We start from the raw sequence: 18,686 nt of genomic DNA, 5'->3' as shown, positions 1-18,686 counted from the left end.
ACCAAATTAAAAATGAATGAAAGATTTTAATTAGTCACTTCATAAAATAAAATATGCAAATAGCCAAAATGTATAAACAGGTATTCACAACGATGGGTCATCAGGGAAGTACATATTAAAACCATTAATTAAATACAACCACAACAATGACAGAATGAAAAAGCCAGAAATCCAAGTGCTGGTGTAGATGTGAGGCATCCTCTGATCAGATATGCTCAGCAACACTAGGAAAATGGTGGTATCGGCTCAAGTTGGACATATACCTGCTTTACGACCCAGCGGTTCACTGCTAGGTGAATATGTAGAAATGTTCCCATGTGTTTACTGAAAGACCTAGCAGCATTATGTGTAAGGGTCCCAAAGTGGAAATACGCAAAAACCCAAGTCCTATCCACAGTAAAATAAATGAGCGATGGTGTATTCAAACCATAGAGCATCATGGGGCAACGAGATCCATGGAGCTACTGTTCCACATGACCACACAGCCCAGTGTCTCACAAAGGGTTCATGCTATATGGCCTTATTAAGAAAATGTTGAAAAAGAGGACAAAGTTATGGTATCAGGATGAGGGACAGAATTACAAAGGTAAGGGGAACAAGAAGGATTTGGGGGATACTTTTAAAGCTTTATCTTTCGCTTTGGGTTCTATTTATATAAAAATTTTTTGAAAATTCATCAGTTTGTTCATCCATGCTTTGTGCACTTGAGAAAGATTTTCACTTAAAAAATTCTCACAATGACCCAGGCAGAAAGTGATTTTTTTCTCCCAATTTGCCAATGACTAAGGAGGCTTGGGGGAACAAAGAATAGGCCCAATGTCAGACGGGGATGAGCGGCAGAGAGCTATGCAAACCCACCATGTGTACCTTCCTTAACACGTCTCCTGACTTTACATCTAGTTCCTCACTGGGGCTTTGCACTTTGGAAGCAGAGACACTGAACCCAACCTGCCTTGTAGTCCCTCTGCTGCCTGCACACAGCTAGATATGGCAACCCAACAAATGTGCAGTGCTATGGACTGAAAGTTTTTGCCCCACTAAATCATATGTTGACCCCCAACCCTAGTGTGATGGTATTTGGAGGTGGGCCTTTGGGAGACAATTGAGTTTAGATGAGGTCATAAGTATAGGGCCCCCATAATGGGATTAATGTCCTTATAAGAACAGTAAGAGACCAGAAACCTCTTTCTTTACCACATGAAGACATAGCAAGAAGGCAAGCCATGAAGTGGCCTATCACTAGACACCAAATCTTCTAGCACCTGGATCTTAGACTTTCCACCCCAAGAACAGTGAGAAATGAATGTTTATTATTCAAACTACATGGTCTCTGGTATTTTGTTATAGTAGCTCCAGTTAAGACCCTCAGTAGAAAGAAGACCAGAAGATAAATCTACAGACTTGCCCATCTTTTCCTTTCCCTCCCTACCTTCTACTCTCTTTTCCTTCCTGGCTCTAGAGAGTATTCCTGAGCTTGCCTGGTTCTTGACTCTGTCCTCTATGACTCTGTCCTCTATTTGATAGAGTGGTGCCAATTTTAGGATGGAGATGGCAGAGTGGTATCTGCAAAGTGGCTTCGGCCGTGCTCCCAGAATGTGGTGCAGAGGTGGAGTGGGAGAACTGCTCTGGTGCCCTCATAACCCTCAGGCCACCTGTGCTGGGCCACCATCCAGAAGGGTGGGGAAAGATGAGGTGGGAACCAGACTGGTGTGGCTCAGCTCCTACCTCTCTCTGTCCCCAGGGGGACAGACTCCTCCGCTTCCATTTCAGGCTTGAAAGTTTTTTTCTCCTGCTGCAGAGAGGAGGGAATGAAACTGTTCCTGTTGGCAGATCCTTGAGCAGAGCTCCCTCCCCCACACAGCTGGGGGATTCTTCAGTTTCCACCTCAAGAATCAGGACTTGGATGCTGTCAGAAGCCTCCTTTGAAAGGCTGAGGGCCAGCCTCCCACGGCTCAAGAAGGGGGTCACCCCTGCGTGGGAAAGGTTGCTGGGATACAGTTTACCAGTTTACCTTCCTACTGCCTCTAGCCAGAGGTAGATGCCCAAGCTGAGCTAGCAGAGTCCAGTCCCCTTGGATAGTAACCTGGGGGACAGAGTTCCTCTTAGGCTCCCATCTGCTGAGTGTTTCCTTAGGTTTGGATGAAGGACTATACATACATGATCTGGAGCAAGCTGTACCCCAACACTGAGGGAGGGCACTATTATTATTCTCATAAAACAGATGCAGAAAATGAGGTCTCAGGTTTCATATCTAACGAGGGTCAATGCCTGGGTTTGAACCTGGGCTGCAGTCAACAGTGCTCTAGCCATACACACCACCTGTTTACCTCTAGTGGCATCAGGTGCTCTGTAGACCTCAGCACCAGCCAGTGATCCTGCTGCCCCTTGCCCAACCCTCTCCCCACAGGCTTGCTCCTCCAGACCTCAGCCGAACCCTGACCTGTTATCCTCCATCATCTCCCCCTGCACTCTGGCTTCAGGCCCTAATCCTTTTCAGTCCTTTATGCTCCTAGTCCTGGGCCACCACTGCAGCCTCTCCAAGCCTCCATCCCTGTCTGTAAATTGGAGCTAACAGTAGTACCTACCTCATGAGTTCCTGGTATGTATTGAGTGAAGTTTTATTTGTAAAGGAGCTGGGATAAAATTAAGAGCGTAGTAAATGGGAGATAGATTTTATCTTTGTTTTTGTTTTTTAACATATGGAACTTTTGGACTCAAAGCATTTCTGAGCTCTAATCTTGATATAATTTTCTCTGACTTCGCTGTTCTCTGGGTTCTACTTCTTTCCTTTCATTAGCCAAAGAACTGGGGACGTTTCCATGTGGAGCCTTTAAAGATTAGATTTTTTAAAAATATGAGTAATTATCTATCCACTTTTTGTAGGAATTGCTCTTAAAGTGTTTAGAAATCACTAATGTAACAAATAAATAGCAAACTCCCTGAGGATGCCGAGTATCCTTGGGGCCTAGCACAGAGCCATGCCCAGCAGAACTCAGGACATTCAAAGGCGTAGATAGCCAGCAGCACAGGTATGAACAGTGGGGAGCAGTCCCAGCCTCGTAAGCTAGCAGCACCTATCCTTTAGAGGGCTATGGGATGGGGGACATCTCCTCATTCCCCCTGCTCTGAGTCATAGCCAGCTATTAGCAGGCCAGCCCCAGGGTGTAAATGAGATCAGACATCTCTGTCTTCCCCAGAGGCAATTCTGTAGGTCTCAGGCCCTAAAGTCCTCTTGGGCTGAGGCATGTTAGGGCCGAGGCATGTGATGTTTGCCTGCTCCAGTCTCTTGCTGCTACTGTTCAGCCCACATTTTCTGCCGCCACCTCCTTGAGGAAAACTAAACAGGAGCACCTGTGGGAAGTCCTACTCACCTGCATCTATAGCGGGGTAGGGGGGGAGTGGCGGACAGGGGAATCCAAAGGATCATATCAATTCAGTGGCTTGGAGCAGGCGGAGTAAATGTGAAGTCGTACAGGGGCTGGTTTGCACGAAGCAATGCCTTTCTTGCACTGGATCTGGTACATACTGAACACCCTGTGGTCTTCTGGCAAGAGAAAGCTTCACAGTCATGTCTTAGAAACCAGACTCTACCTTCTACTGGCACACTCTTATCATTCAATGTGGAAACATATTTTTCTGCAAAGACTGAGACCCTAAAAACCCTTTCTGGCCCAAGGGAGAAGTGGCTGATCCCTGAGGTCCTCCCACCACTGCACCCCTGCAGACGCATCCTGGCTGCCTTGGAAGGGCTGTTCAACCAGCATAGGTCTGGGCAAGGCAGGAAGAGAGTGCTGCAATTAGACCAGATCCCAAAAACCCCACCTGCCTCCCTGTCCCCATTCCCGAGCTGCTCCAGGGCCTGCCCCGGCAGTGGCAGTGGGGTTCTCAGTGGCTGACAGAAAATGTGTGAGGAGGGAAGGAAGAAGAGAAGAGCTCTTGGTTTGTCTTCATTCCTTCATCCTACTTTCCTGTCCTGGGACACACATGTCTAGTCCCCTGCAGATGGAGGCATCTTAATCAGGGACCTCATAGCACCATAATTTTTAACCCTTGGCAGTCGTCCCTGAAACCACTTTATGCTGATGAAAGTAAGGCCTAATTCCAGGCTGCCTTGTGTTTCTCTAATAGGTTCCACGTCTCTCATCAGCCTCTGAATCCGTGAAGGGCAGTCGAGTGGGAGTTTATAGCTTCTGTCCCAGGGATGGTACGGAGGGCAGTTCTTTGAACTCTGTCTCTTTCTGCAGGCTGGAGATTCCCACCACTGCCTAATGGAGGAAGGCAGAGGTTGCTGGAGGGAGGTCCCATGGCTGCCTTTGTTCCTGGACAGCTCTTTAAGATCTCTTCAAGCTGTTCTGGCCCTAGAATCAAAGAGCCCCGAAACTAAGCTAACATCACCTCTCCCAGATGATGTTAAAAGCCATGACAGCCTCTTGTTGTTGGAGGCACTGTCTTCTCTCCAGCAGATACAAACCTGCTAGAATGGAGAAACTGCTGAACTCTGAAGATGTAGGTTCTAATGTCAGATCAGAGACCTAACAGCTGTGTGCTGTGTGCCATGGAAGAAATCACCTCAACTCTCTAGGCCATGCCATTAAAGTGGCCTCCATTTAAAAAAAAAAAGGCAGGGGGAGAAGAAAAACAAACAAAAACAAACAAACAAACCAAAAAAACGACAGCACAGAGAGAGATGCAAAGGCAGGTGGAAGGTGCATTAATGCCAGACTGCTCATTTCCCATGGGAGGACTCGTGTATGTGTCCCTGGTACAGAATGTGTGTCAAGACAGGAGCAGCTTCTCCTTGGTCCATCTAGGCTGCCTGGCCCCATCGTGTTTAATGCCATTTAGGCAGAATAATGTTTGTCTAATTTCCCAAGGCAGAAGTAGACTCTTCAGCCTTCTTCATTCTCCTATGTGAGACTCAGCCAGGCCTGGGCCTTCTTACATCTGTGCATTTCTCATAAACTAAATGCAGAGAGAAGTTTCATTTTATTTGTTTTGCTTTCTCCCCTTTTCCTGACCTTATGTGCTACATAATCCAGAAAATGATCCAGATGGGAAAGGCATTGGCTTTGAAGCAAGAGGCAAGAGAGGAAAAAAAGAAAGAGGCATAACATAAACCCCCTTGTATCCAGACATTCACTCTGGAGAGAAATCTTCCTCCCCTAACTCCATTCCACACGTGTTCCAGATGGGATTGTGGGGTCTTCTGAGGGTGGAGGGAAAACCCAGTAGATCTGCAGGGTCTCTGAGACCTCCCCTCTCCTACCTCCTGTCCTCCATACATTTGGTGTAAGCCAATGTGAGCAAGGAACCTCCTTTCAACACCAAGTCCCCACCTTAGGACATGCAATGATGCCATACTCATCTGTTCTACACAATTTCATCAATCAATTTTACTTTAGTCAAACTGATAAGGTAGATGGAGATTCAGAGTGGCAAAGTCAGAAGTGTTCCACTCCCATTTTGTTTTTAGTTACAACTGTCTCCCTCTGCCAGAGTAAGCAGATAAGAGAGTAGTTGTCAGGCAGCACTGCCTGATCCTAAAGTTTCCCCTACCTACTCTCCTGTACATGTCCTACACCAAGGGCTCATGACCTTCCTATACAGACATCTTCGTCTCATATCTGCTTTCCATCCCCTGAAGCTGATGGGAAAGGGATGAAACATGAAAATAGAGCTCCTGTTACATTTCACATGCCTTTACTTATATTGGATCATGTAATTTTCATAAAAATTCTCCCCAGGACACAATACATTTTATAGATGAGAAAACCGAGGCTCAGAGAGGCTAAGTGACTTGCCTGATGCCATACAGTTATTAGGTAGCAAAGCCAAAAATCATGTTTTTCTGCTCTCCACTCCCCAACTTGCCTGGAAGCGTTGGCAAGCATGACAAAGGCCAAGCCTCACCTTTAGGGCTTGCCTGCTCTCTCTACCAGGGATGTAGGTTGCTGTCCAGGTGAGGATTAACTTCTCTGGGAGACTACAGGAGCATGGCATGAGATGAAATGTTTCCTGAGCAAAGCCTTGTCTCCAGGGGTCAGTTACCTCACTGGAGATGTCACAGGACACTGCCATGGTCTTGCCCTTGGCTAGTTCAACTTTTAGCAAACACAAGGGAAGCTCTTGGGTAGGTAGGGGAAGAGAGAGAATGATGTTCTAAGATCTTCACTGACCCTGTGAGCAGGAGGACCCCCCGTCCCCTGTTCTTCTGAGATTAAAGGAGGTCTCTACTTGACCGGACCTGACCCTCCTGACGCTGGGAGGCACACCTGCCTCATGGCTGGGACTCTTTCCCAATGTGGCATCAACTGTCTGGGTGGTTAGCATAGCTCACTGGCACCCACAACCTTCCCATTTTGTTCAGGTTTGGTTTAAATTGAGTACATATGAGGCAGAGACAGCAAACTTGATTTTCATTTTGGAAAGGTGACAACTGGTCACAACTGACTGGCATAGTCACTATCACATTAGAAGGGAGCTTCTCAGAACTCTTAGAACAAAGGAAAAGGCAGAGGAAAGGAAGGAAATAAAAATGGAGGCCATGAGTATTAACTGTCACCAAAATAAAGGAACTCCTTTGGCCTGAAGGGGGGGAATCCACTAAGACTGAGAACATCCCATTATTGACAAGTTCTCATATGTCCTCTGAGGCAAACCTGTCTAACACTAAAGATTTGAGGATCTGATGAATTCTACTGGCCCTTCTATCTTTATCCACAAATAGCAGTGGGTTACTGTAAAGAGCACCAGTCCTGGTTCTGCCACTAACGAGCTGTGGGGCCCTGAGCAAGTTCCTCCCCAGTCTGGACCTCCACCTGCATCTTCACCTGTTGAAAAACAAAACAAAACAAAAAACAAACAAGAAACAAGAAAAAGTTCCCCTGTGATTCCACATCCAAAAGTGGTGCAAAGCAACGTGTTACCTGTGTATCCCATCATAAATAATTTTCTAGACACACGGATACCTGGACCTTTGATATTAGACTAGGAGCTTTCCTTTCCTTGAAGCTTTGGCACCCTATGTTTCCAGGCTGTGTGAGAGCTCTGGGAACATGTGCTATCAGCCAGGAGATAGGAAGGAGGATAGAAAATCATTCTAATAATAATCTTTTATTTCTAGAAAGAAGCCTCTCCACCTTCAAATCTATTATTTTCTCCATTGCTAGATTAACATCCTAAAACCAAGGTCTACTATAAATCACTCCTCTACCTATCACATTAATCACTTCCCATTGCCTACCAAATAACAAGCAAATTCCCAAGGCATGTACAAGGCCTTCTCAATATGATTCAACTTGCTTTTGTTTCTACCACCTATTGTCCCCTATCTTTGCCACCTACCACATTCCATCTCTTAAAATCACACCCAGACCACAGGGTGCTTCCCAAGTTCTATGTCTTCCATGAAGACTTTTTAGACCGATTCATCTCTGTAGAGTGATATTTTCCAATGCATCTGTTGTCTCCTCCAGTACCAAGCCTGTCTGGAACAGTGTGTCTCCTTTTTTTTGCTCCTCTTAGGATCTGGTAGAGTGCTTGATATGAACCTAGCATTCTCTGGCTTTAAAAGAATGTAACTAAAATAGAAAGAAATGGGCTCCTGGGGTCCAGAGCAGGAGTTTTTGGAGGTGAGTAAAGACAACAACTTGGAGAGGAAGGGTTTGAGGGGATTGGGAATAGGGCATAGAATAGAACTTAAGTGTCCTTTCAAGTCTGAGATTTTGTGTTTCTAAGCAGAGTACCGGACATTTCATCAACACAGTCTTCTTAGTTTCCTGATAAATCTTGGAACCTTGGGCTTGGAGGTCCTATCTGTTGCTCTAACATAAAAGTAACTCCAGCCAAGAGAAGTTTTTAAATCCTGAGGAAGCTGAAAGTCTGGTGCTCCTGGTAGATGAGGAAATGGCTCAGGTAACACCAAGCATCTTGCCCATACCCACTCCCTGCTAGAGCAGTGCCTTTGATCAGAGCAGTGCAGGCCCATGGAGGGGAGAAGTGTGGGCAGCTGTGAGCAGGCAGCTCCCTTCAATGGAGCACTGCCCTTTCAGTGCAGGTGGAGGCTGGGGCTTTGCCTGGTGGCTCTCACTTTCCCCACCTGCCGGCAGTTCAGTTTGCCTGCCGGTACCACTCAGGCGTTGGGGCTGGGGAAGGCTGTCTCCTCAAGATGTGAGCACATTCTAATCCTTCCCAGCTCCTTCGTGTGTGCACTGTTGAGATGCCCTTCACTGGGAAGGAGAAGAAGAAAGCTAAAGCTGGAATGTCTGAAGGTTTCAATAAATAAGGGAGGTGTTCTGAGTGGTTAAAGCAATTGCTGTCCCTGACTTTGCTGCTGAGGTGGCCAGGGCAGACCCAGCACAGGCATCCCCCAGACACACTGGTCAGACTGCATCTTAGAAGTTAGCAGAAGGTCAAGAACAATCTCAGGGCTCATTCCACTAGACTTCTATCCCTTGACATACTCTGTGAATCCCCCATTGTCCCTGCTTCCCTAGTTGTGTGGTGGCTTCTGTGCTCAGGGTTTTCTTATTCTCTTCCTTGAGGAGAGGGTGAGAGGGAAGGAACCTGGGTTGGGGGATCCATCAGGTTCCAGGCCAGCTTGTGTTGGTGCTGTGTTCCTTTTCTAACCCCCTCCTTGGGAGACCAAACAAATGTTATCAGTGACTCAGAGAACCTCCTGTCAAGGTCACTCTGTTCTGCCTGATGCTGTCTCTGCTGTCTGACATGAGAACCAACTCTGTTCTCCACCTCCTGCCAGCCCCAGTGCAAACCCGGGTGCTGCGGAACTGACAAAGAGTGCCCCATCTGTTGGCTGGAGATCACGTGGAGCCTCTGCACCAGGACAGAAAGTCTCTAAGTTTCTACTTCCCTAGCTGGTCTGTCCCTATGTGGTATAACCCTTTCCCTCCCTGAAGCTTCCCACTGAGATAGTAGACCCAGCCTTGAAATTTCCCCTGTTACTCTTTCTCCTCTTGCCTACCTGGTTCCCAAACTCTGTGGTCCTTGAACAGCACAGGGAGATCTGAATGGGCTGAGATGGAAGGGTCACAAAAGGCCTCATCACCATTACCCTCAGCCATTTGGGGCTGAGCCCTGACTGTGTCCAGAGCCTGGTACTATACACCTGAGACATGACACATATTCCTTTCAAGGGATTTAAAATCTAGGTGGGGAGGAAGGGTAGAGAAGCTAAATAATAATACATGGGAACAGATGCTCAATGGGTGTGATAGTACATGTTGCAAAACTTAAGGAACAGGGAGCTGGTGGGGGGAGGGGTCTTCCTCTCCCCACAGCTGATGTCCTTTCTTCCCCTCAGACCAGGCAGGTGCAGCCCCTCAGTAGTGAGTGTACCTCTCTCACCCTAGAATCCTGTGTTTCATCCTATTAGCCAGAACACACTCACCTATTGCTCACCACCCAACACTCCAGTGTTATTGGAGTTACTGGGGAAAGGTGCTGGCAAACCCAAGCTTTGTTTCCCTGCCTCCTTAGCTTTCTCTTACCTCCTTCCCTTGCATGCCTATACTCAATTCTCTTTTCAGCAGGAATATAATGTTCAGCTGCTTCACACCCACTCTCTGAATGCTGCCAGCGAATAATGACTAAGGTAGTGGGTGGAAGTACAGCAAGTTGAGACCAATTTAGCAGTCCAGGGTGCCAGGAGGAGGGTGATTTAGCAGCAAATGGCTTTGCAATAGCAAGGAGAATGAAGATGCCCCCAAAGCCAACAGGCCAGTGAGCCAAGTGCACAGCCCTGCCCTGGCGCCTCAGGCAGGGATTGCCTCAGCCACCTGGCAGTCTGTGCTTTGCAGTTGGATTCATGCACAGGGCAGTATTCATCCTTTTTTTTTTTTTTTTTAAGATTTTATTTATTTATTTGACAGACAGAGATCACAAGTAGGCAGAGAGGCAGGCCGAGAGAGGAGGAAGCAGGCTCCCCACTGAGCAGAGAGCCCGATGCAGGGCTTGATCCCAGGACCCTGAGATCATGACCTGAGCCAAAGGCAGCGGCTTAATCCACTGAGCCACCCAGGTGCCCGGCAGTGTTCATCCTTAAACACCAATTGATTTTCAAAGCAATGCCCACCCTCACCCTGATCTCCACTTTGACACTTTTGAAGGGCCTATGTCCTTGGGTACTCCTCAGTGTAAGAGTCTCACCTAGAATTATCCCTCTCTGTCTGGTGAATACCTGGTGTCTGGTGAATGTCTGGTGACCTGGGGAGCTTCTGAAGTTCTGAAGAAAGATGGCAATTCAAAAGACTGCTCTGGGCATAGCAGAAACTGAGGTTCTGTAGCATCAAGGAAGGGTTAGCCCAAGCACACTTTATATAATGCCAGAAAGGCCAATGCAAGTAGACATAGGTGTGGCTCTTCCAGGTCCTGCTATCTTGGGATGTCTGAGGATTCATGCTATGGGATGTGACTGTGAGTGTGGATACAGGAGGAGAGCATGTCTCAGTGGAAGAGATGAATGAATGAATTTGGTGTGTGTGTGTGTGTGTGTGTGTGTGTGTGTGTGTGTGTCTGCTGGCAGTCATCCTGAAGGCAGTTATCTTCTCCCACAGTGATTAACTGACATGGAAGCATATTTATGGGTGATCTGGACAGGGCAACTTTTTATTGTCTTTGTTCCAGGTACTAGACAAAACCCATATCATATCTGCTTAGATACCAATTTGGCCTAACACTTAGGAAGAAAAATCACCAGTCTACTGGATTGACTAGAACAACTAATTTTAGCTTTTAGCTAACCAACACACGCACTCACATTCTATTTGCTAATGAATGAGGACTGACAATTGGGTGATTATAGCTTGGGATGGGGAGTCAGGACAGCTGGGTTCGAATTCCAGCATTCCACTTAAAATCCTGGGTGAACTCCTTCACCCTGGATAGGCTCATTCAGTTTTCTCATATGCCAAATTGTGGAATATATCTTCTCACGGGATTGATGATACTTAACAACAACAACACTAATAATAATAATAATAATAATGTCCCCTTTTAAAGTGTGAAGTCCTGAACAAATAAAAAGGACTATTAAGATTATTATTACCAGAAGCCTAGAGATGGTGATAGACTGTCGGGTGGAAGTTGATGTCTGGCAGGAAGCAGGAGAGTAACAGAAGCAGGATGGATATTGCCGATACAGAGGTAGCACTGCCAATCGGCAGCTAGCCCAAAGCCCAATGCAGCCATGCTTGATTTTGACACATCTCCACCCACTTCTCTAAATCTTTGGAGAGGGGGATCTAGAGCCAATATGCACACTCATGTTGCTGGAGGCAGTTGTTAGAGGTGATTTATTTCCCATCCTTCATTTCCCAGCTCTGTCTGGTCTGGGTGTCTTGCTGGGCTGCACGGAAGGAGGAAACAGGCTCCCACCTGAGTTCCCCTTGGAAGAAAAAGCTCCATCTCCTCAGGTCTCAGCTTGCATCTTGGAACTATGACCTTGCTGCTATATGTTTACTATTTTTATACCTTCCTGAGGTTCAACTTCGACGTTTAGTTCATGACCACCTCTTCCTTGGTGTCTTTGAGTTCACCTCCCTCGTGCTGAGCAGCTGCTGTGTTCAAAGTTAGTACAATCCAATTTTCAATGTACTTGTCAAGATTCATGTGTGCTGGTTCCTCTTAATTCTCATCACAAATTTTAGTCTCAAGCCATTATTGAACCATTTTTTAAAAAAATCCCCCACCTTCCCGGCACTTTGCGTGGGTGAAACCTTGAAAAAATAATGAAGAACAGTTTTAAGGAAACTAAAATCATCACAAATCCCTGAGAAGGCATGTGGCAACCCTGCTATGAGAAATAATGGGGTGGTGTAAAGGGCATGGGAAGGGAGTCACCAGACTGAAACCATGTGACCTTGGGCAAATCATGGCCAGATTACCTCCCCAAACATGGTTGCAATTCACATTCCAAACAACAGCGTGTCTATTTTAGATCAGCGATTTTTGGACTGCAGTAGCATAAAGATCTATTCAAAAGTAAACTCAAAGACCTACCACTTAAATTGCCTAAAGATTCCCCAGACAGTTGGATACTTCTTTGTTGGCAAACCCCTAGAAACACCTCATTACTGCCCTGGAACCTCTGTCCTCCTTGGGTTCCGAGTACACAGTTTTAAAAACCTTAACTCTATATTATACCTAGCACCTCCCACTGGTATATATTTGTTGGTTGACTGACCCTGGGATAGAGTGTCCAGTTTGGCAGCATGGTCGGGGCTAGGTTTCCTTGTGTTCCCAAACTGAAGTCAGAAACTGAGATGGAGGATCCCTGTCTAGACCGAGGCTCTGAAGGAGATGACCCAGTAGTAGGGGCGGGAAAGCCAGAGGCCACACCAACAAAATGTGTCCCTGCAGAAATCTGCTGTTGGGAAAATTCTCCCGGCCAATTGTCTCTGACAGCTCGTCCCCTTCCCATTACTTTATTAAACAAGCATTTACTAGGCCCCTACTCATAGTAGCCACACAGTATACTCTGAGTTAGGCATCTTTGTCTCTAAGAACTTTGCAGGCTCTTCAGGACCAGTGGGTCAATGCTGGGATAGTGTGAAATGATGGTAGGAACTCAGAAGAAGGCATGTAACAAAGACTAAGGGAAAGGAGAGGAGAAGATTTCTTGGAAGAGTTGATTCTCATGGTTAAAACCAGAAGTCCAAGTGGGAGCTTGTTAGGTGGAGGTAGAGGGACAGGGCAAGAATACTTGACAGAGAAGAAACATGAATTTCTATTTTCAAAGGTAAGAGAAGAACACGGAAAGAGCCAAGTCCAAGTTGAGTGGAGTTCAAATCCCTGTTCTTTCATTCTTTACCCTAGCTACATTATTCAACTCTCCTCATTTAATAATCATACACACCCTGCAGGGCTGTGCTGAGAATTAAATGAGATAATGAATAATGAGCACTGGGCACATAGTACACTTAGTGAACGGTATTATGTGTCATTAAATATTACCCATTACACCAGTCTATAGGCTGATTAACCACAGATTTGCCCTCATTACCGTATTCGTCTTTGTAGCCTCATCGCCTGACCCAGAGGTTTGCATTTTGTAGGCACCCAATGAATATGAAGTGAATGTTGAATAAGTGCAAAGACATATACATACGTTTTCAGGATTAGAAAGCCACTTTTATATGGCTGGAACCCCTCTACCTCTGTCCATACAGGCAGAAACATGGCTTCTCAAAACTCCCTAGCCAGTCTTTCCCCCACATACTCCCAAAGCATTGGCTCTCTCCAACACACACTGTACAGAGGCATACCTTCAATGGCGGCAGCAACACACATCTACTGGGCACACACAGACAGATAGGAGGCTCCTCTACAGACACCCAAATGCACAAGCTGAATTGTTTTTGTTGCACAAAATGGTTTACTTCGTGAGGTGCACAGAGGGGCCATAAATGTTAAATAACAAGCATCTCAAATGTCCCATCTTTCTTCCTGTTTACATATACACACTCTTGTGTATATAACAGTAATGACAACATTTTTTTCTCTTACCTGGGCTTTTTCTCACTTCATGAGGAGTGAATGTCCACACATACATCTTCTCAGCTGAGACCTTATAGTTGGACTTCCACTTGCTAAACCTAATTTTGTCCCCATTAGCTGTGGACCTTAGGGAAAGCCCTGCCTCTCTGGTGCCTCAGTTCTTCACTGGTAGAACACAGAGAATTAACTCTGTTTCATGCCAACCTGGTAATTACGTTGTGAGGATAAAGGAGATAACAAATGAGATAACGTCTGTGATGTGCAGAAAGCACCTCAGAAGAAAGGCACTGGATAAATATAAGGTGTAAATACCACACCTGATTAGTGTGTATGCCCCTGCCCACAGACTTCCACCCACACACTCTGCTCTTCTCCACCCTTGAACACAAACACCCTTCCGGCCTGTAAATGCTGTCTCTCATACCTATTTTCATATGTGTGTGTATATATATATATATACACACACACACACTTCAGCACCCTGTGTTTTCCCCCAGCATGCCTACAGAAAATTGTTTTTAAACTTGGAGCAACTTGAGGTTATAAACACTCTTGAGGCCCCACCCACAGACTCTTCTCAAGGGTCTCTGGTGCTGGCAGAATTGCCAAGCTCACAGCTCATCTCTCTGGGGCTGGACTCCTCTGTTCCCATGATTGCAGTTAGGTGGCACTTCCCAGCAGAGCAGGAGACCCTCTACCTGGCACAGCTCTTGCCAAGAGCTTTCCAGAGCTCAGTGCCTCCACGCTAGTTTGTCAGCACTTAAGACCCAAGAGCAGGGCTGATGGTTGCAGGAAGATGTGAATGGGAGAGAAGGGACCCAGGAAATAGAGATGCTCCGATCCCTAAGCACTCTTTGTTTCTGGGGAACGAAGGGCTCTGAAGCTAGCAAGTCCTAAGCACTTTTCTAGGCCTGACACACTCCTGGGCCAGGAGAACATTCATTTGCTACACTGTTCACTCTTTTCCACTTGGAGCAGGAAGGAGAAAGATCATCTGGCCTATGGTGTTTTGATGCCTGTTGCTACTGAGCTGTATGCTATGAAAGCTGGAGTTCAGCATGTTGGAGGGTGTGTGTGTGTGTAGGGGTGGGGAGGGAGTCAGGGTCTGGCTGCCTTTGGTGGGTGAGAGAAAGAAGTTAGTGTGGCTTGTGTGTAGGTGTGGGACTGTGTGTGTGTTAATTTGGCTGAATGGCAAGTCCAGGGCTGATCCTGGTTGGCCCACAACTGCAGGGGGCCAATTTCCAGGATCATCAACACCCTCTCTATCCACCTCAGCCCCTGTGACACATTCCTGCAGTGAGACGTTCCAAACCTCCAACTGCATCAGTGTCCCTGCCACCTTGGGAGCGCAGACACGGCCCAGCTCCAAAGTTCCAGACGCAAAGTGTAGTGGCCTGACCCCAGCTGTCAGACCCTCTGTCTGGAGCCAGGGTCACGCACATTCCCCTTCTCCTCCTCTCGGACATCCGTGTCACCCAGCACTCAATATCCATCAAGATCAGATTTAGGATGGCAGCCGATGAAACCAGCCTGCCGAGACGGAGACAAAGCCAGAAGGACAGACGCAGCATCCCTTCTCCCGGCGGGGACCGGAGCAGCAGCACCCACCGTCGCAGCAGGGGAGACCCTGGCAGTTACACGCGGAGACAAAGACACCTAGACAGACCCCGACACAGACAAAGACCGACGGACGCACGGACGCGCCCGCACGCCGCGGGGAGCGCAGCTTCCCCCGGGAATGCCGGTGCTGCCGCGGCAGGAGACAGGAAGACCCCGCGCCCGCCGCACCTTACCTGCCCCCTCTCATCGGACCGACTGGAGAGTTTTTCTCCGTGTGTTTCACCACGTGCTCCCGGCTGTGCTCCCAGAGCCGCGGCCGGCGCTCCCGCGGCGCCGTCGCAGCCCGCGGCTCTGCTCACCGGACCCGGCGGCCGGAGAAACTTTCGGCCTCGCCGCGCGTCCGCCGCCTGCCAGCCCCGGCGCGCCGACCTCCGCGCGGGTCCCGGAGCCGAGGGCGGGGCGGGGCGGGGCGGGGCAGCGGGGCGGGGCGGGGCGGGGCGGGGCCAGCGCCGGCGCCGCTCATTGGCTGGGGCGCGGCCCGCAGCCTCTCACTCGCCGCTCGGCGGCCTTTGTTCCGGCTGACAGCTGCGGCTGCTCAGGACCCTCGGCTCCTGCGCGTCCGCCGCCCGCCGGCTCCCCGCGCTCGCTTCCCGCAGACGCCGCCGAGCGGCCCTGTCGGAGTCTCCCGTCCGCCCGCCGGCCCTTCCCGCTCTCCCTGTCTTGTCCGTGTCGCGTCCTTCTTGCCCTTCATTCGCGCGCGCCCGTTCTCAGTGCTTCGCGTTCCCTGGATCCGTCCCTTCGCTTTCGTCCTCCCAGCCCACCCCGTCTTCCTCGCTCGCTTTATCGCTGCTTCCTCTTGCCCACCAGGTTCCTTTCCCAACCCTGTCTTTGCAGCCCCAAAGCCCAGCGAGAAGGCCGGGTTTCCAGGTCCAAAGACGGGACGAGTCGCCGAGTGACCAGCTGGGATTACGGACCGGAGCGCAGGACACCGGCTCCCGAGACGTTTCAAAAGCGAACTTTTCCAGCTCCCCCCCGCCCCGCCCCGGGGACCAGGTTTCGGGTGAAAACTGGGGCCTGTTCCAAGTATCTAGCTATACATCTCACCCAGCACCTTTTTGACGCTATCATTTTCTCCACCACGCTCCCTTTAGACTTCTAGCAGTTGGGCTAGGAAGGAAACCGAGCTCACAAGCTTTGGGGGGGACGAAAGGACAGTTAACTGGGGTGCCCGGCGTGGCCTGAGGCGCTGGTCCTGAGGGTTCACCCAGGCTAATCTGCTAAAACCAGGCATGGCTCTACCCAGGGAATGTCATCCTCAGCCAAAAGAAGACAGAAGACTGAGGTGGTTGGTCTCTGACTGTAAGTGTTGTGGGGGAAGACAGCTCAAAGAGAAGCAACACCATTTTGTTTCATTCACCCGGCTGCTCAGAACCTCCTAAGAGATCCTTACTACTTCCAGATCTTGACCCTGAACACCCCAAACTCTCAATTCCAGGCTTCCTGGAAGGAAACACAACATAGAGTTTAAGAGCACAGACAGGCTCTGCTAATTATCATCTGTGTGACCCTGAGCCAGTGCCTTAAAGACCTTATATTTCAGGGGATTTTTGTTTGTTTGTTTGTTTGTTGTGTTTTTTCCCATTCATGAAATGGGGGTAACAATTCCTGGAATGTAAACTTCCTGAGGGCAGGGACTTATTCTTTTTTGTTCATAGCTGAGGGACTGGGTCTGTTCTGTTCACAAGATGTACCCTCAACACTTAGAGCTTGGCTGGTATATCTTAGTCATGCTATAACTACTTGTTAAATGAACCAATCCCTAGTTTATAGGTTTGCTGCAGGGACTAAATAAGAATCCTTGGCATGTGGCATGTACATACACATGGTAGCTATTACAAGTAACATTGCAACTTCTCTGTATCAACTCCAAAGGCTATTTAGCCTTCTCAGAACATCACCTCTTCTCTTCCACATTTGCACATACTTGTCCCTGTTTGAAAGACCTTTCTTTACCTATCAACATTTGAGACCTAAAATGCAATCCTTATTCATACCATCTTTGATCACCTCAGTCAAAATTACAGTTCCTTTTCTAAAGCTCCATGTCTCTTGTCCCATTCATTGGCACAACATATGTACACTTGCTTGCATGGTGGCTGTGACTGCAGGTCTGTCTTCCCTTAGACTATGAGCTATCTAGAGTCAGGGACTGGACTCTTCATCTCCAGAGACAGATATGGTGCTTCACAATTGGGAGTTTCTCAGAAACATTTGCTGAATGGATTAATGTAAAATCAAACATCTCAGCATTAAAAAAAAGGGGGAGTAGAATCTTGGAAGGTAGAATAAGGGATCAGGTGGGCTTCAGATTTCAGTCAAACTCATTTTTGTGTTTTTAGATGTAGAATTCCATGAACGGGGAAAGATAATAATCCTGGAAGTCTGTTCCTCATTTCGGCCCTACTACTTACTATTTAAATACTATTTAAATACTTACTATTTAAATACTACTTACTATTTAAATACTTACTATTTAAATACCTGGCTAGGCCTCAGTTTCTTTATCTGCAAAGTGGGTAGTTTAGATGAGACTCTTTAAGGGTACTCTGGCACTGATGTATTGTGGTTCTCTGTCAGAGACATTCTAGGTGGAAGATAAGGCATGACATGTAGCTCTCTTATAATGACTGAGTTAGACAAAGGGTGTGGGCAGTGTGTTGGTGTGTATGTGAGGGGTGGAACCAGGATACAGTATGAAACAACAGAAGCACCCTGTGCAAGGGATTCTTCAGAGGTAAAGTAGGGTGCATTGAAAGTAGGGGTGGAAGGAAGGAAGGAGAGTAAGGAGAGGAGAGCTGCCATGGTACATACAGCGTGTGTGTGTTCATGAAAGCCTCAGGAATGTGGTCTCCAGAAGTAGAAAGCCATAATTAGCTCCCTGATTCAGCTGTTGGGTATGGTAATGCAATGACTGGGTGTGTCTGCTCCTAACACCCCTGGTGGGATTCTCAATGTGGAGCCTCTTCTTTCCTTTGTTTCATGAAGGAGTGCTGCCCCAACTGGGCCCTGGGTGTCCCATCCGAACCTCTGCTTCCTTTAGGCTCTCCCTTGCCTGAGCTGAGTCTGGAAGCTGGGTCACAAAGCATATTTTTGTAAAAAAAATCCCTACCTTCCTCATCTGTTCACCACCTAAGATTCAGTCAGTTTACCATTCTGGCTTATGATTTTGTCCTTCATTTCTAGGGCCTTAGATTGGTCACATAGGAGCAGACCTGTGGACCAATTAACCTAACATTTTCTCTGGATTAGAAATGCCCCTGCCCCTCTTAGTGTGCTTTCACCTATTACAATCTAAATAATTGCCCATCTCTTGTTTGTGTGCTCAACTTTTCTGAAAACTGAAAGTTTCTCATTCAAAGACCACATCTTTCTTTTCCAATACTGAATTCTCAGGACATTGTTGGTATACAGAAAGCACTCATACAATATTTGAAGGAATTCTATGGAGGGGAGAAAGACAATGTTTTAGAGAGAAACATGGCTCAAATACAAAAGATTCACATCTATTTCCACTTCAAATTTGTGGTCTTGTCACACCTTTTCTGAGGCTCCAT

General features: G+C 47.6%; 1 protein-coding gene across 1 annotated transcript in view; it reads right to left on the bottom strand.

The window, feature by feature from the left end:
• The window catches only part of LZTS1 (leucine zipper tumor suppressor 1), a 51,150-nt gene extending 35,655 nt beyond the window's left edge, over positions 1–15,495 (bottom strand). The window contains exon 1 of the mRNA XM_045984581.1: positions 15,306–15,495. The gene's annotated coding sequence lies outside the window, so the exon portion shown is untranslated. The remainder of the gene's footprint in view (positions 1–15,305) is intronic.
• Positions 15,496–18,686: the final 3,191 nt, after the last annotated feature.

Source organism: Meles meles, chromosome 2, assembly GCF_922984935.1.
Source record: "Meles meles chromosome 2, mMelMel3.1 paternal haplotype, whole genome shotgun sequence".
Taxonomy (NCBI): Eukaryota; Metazoa; Chordata; class Mammalia; order Carnivora; family Mustelidae; genus Meles; species Meles meles.
This window is presented reverse-complemented; position numbering and strand designations above follow the sequence as displayed.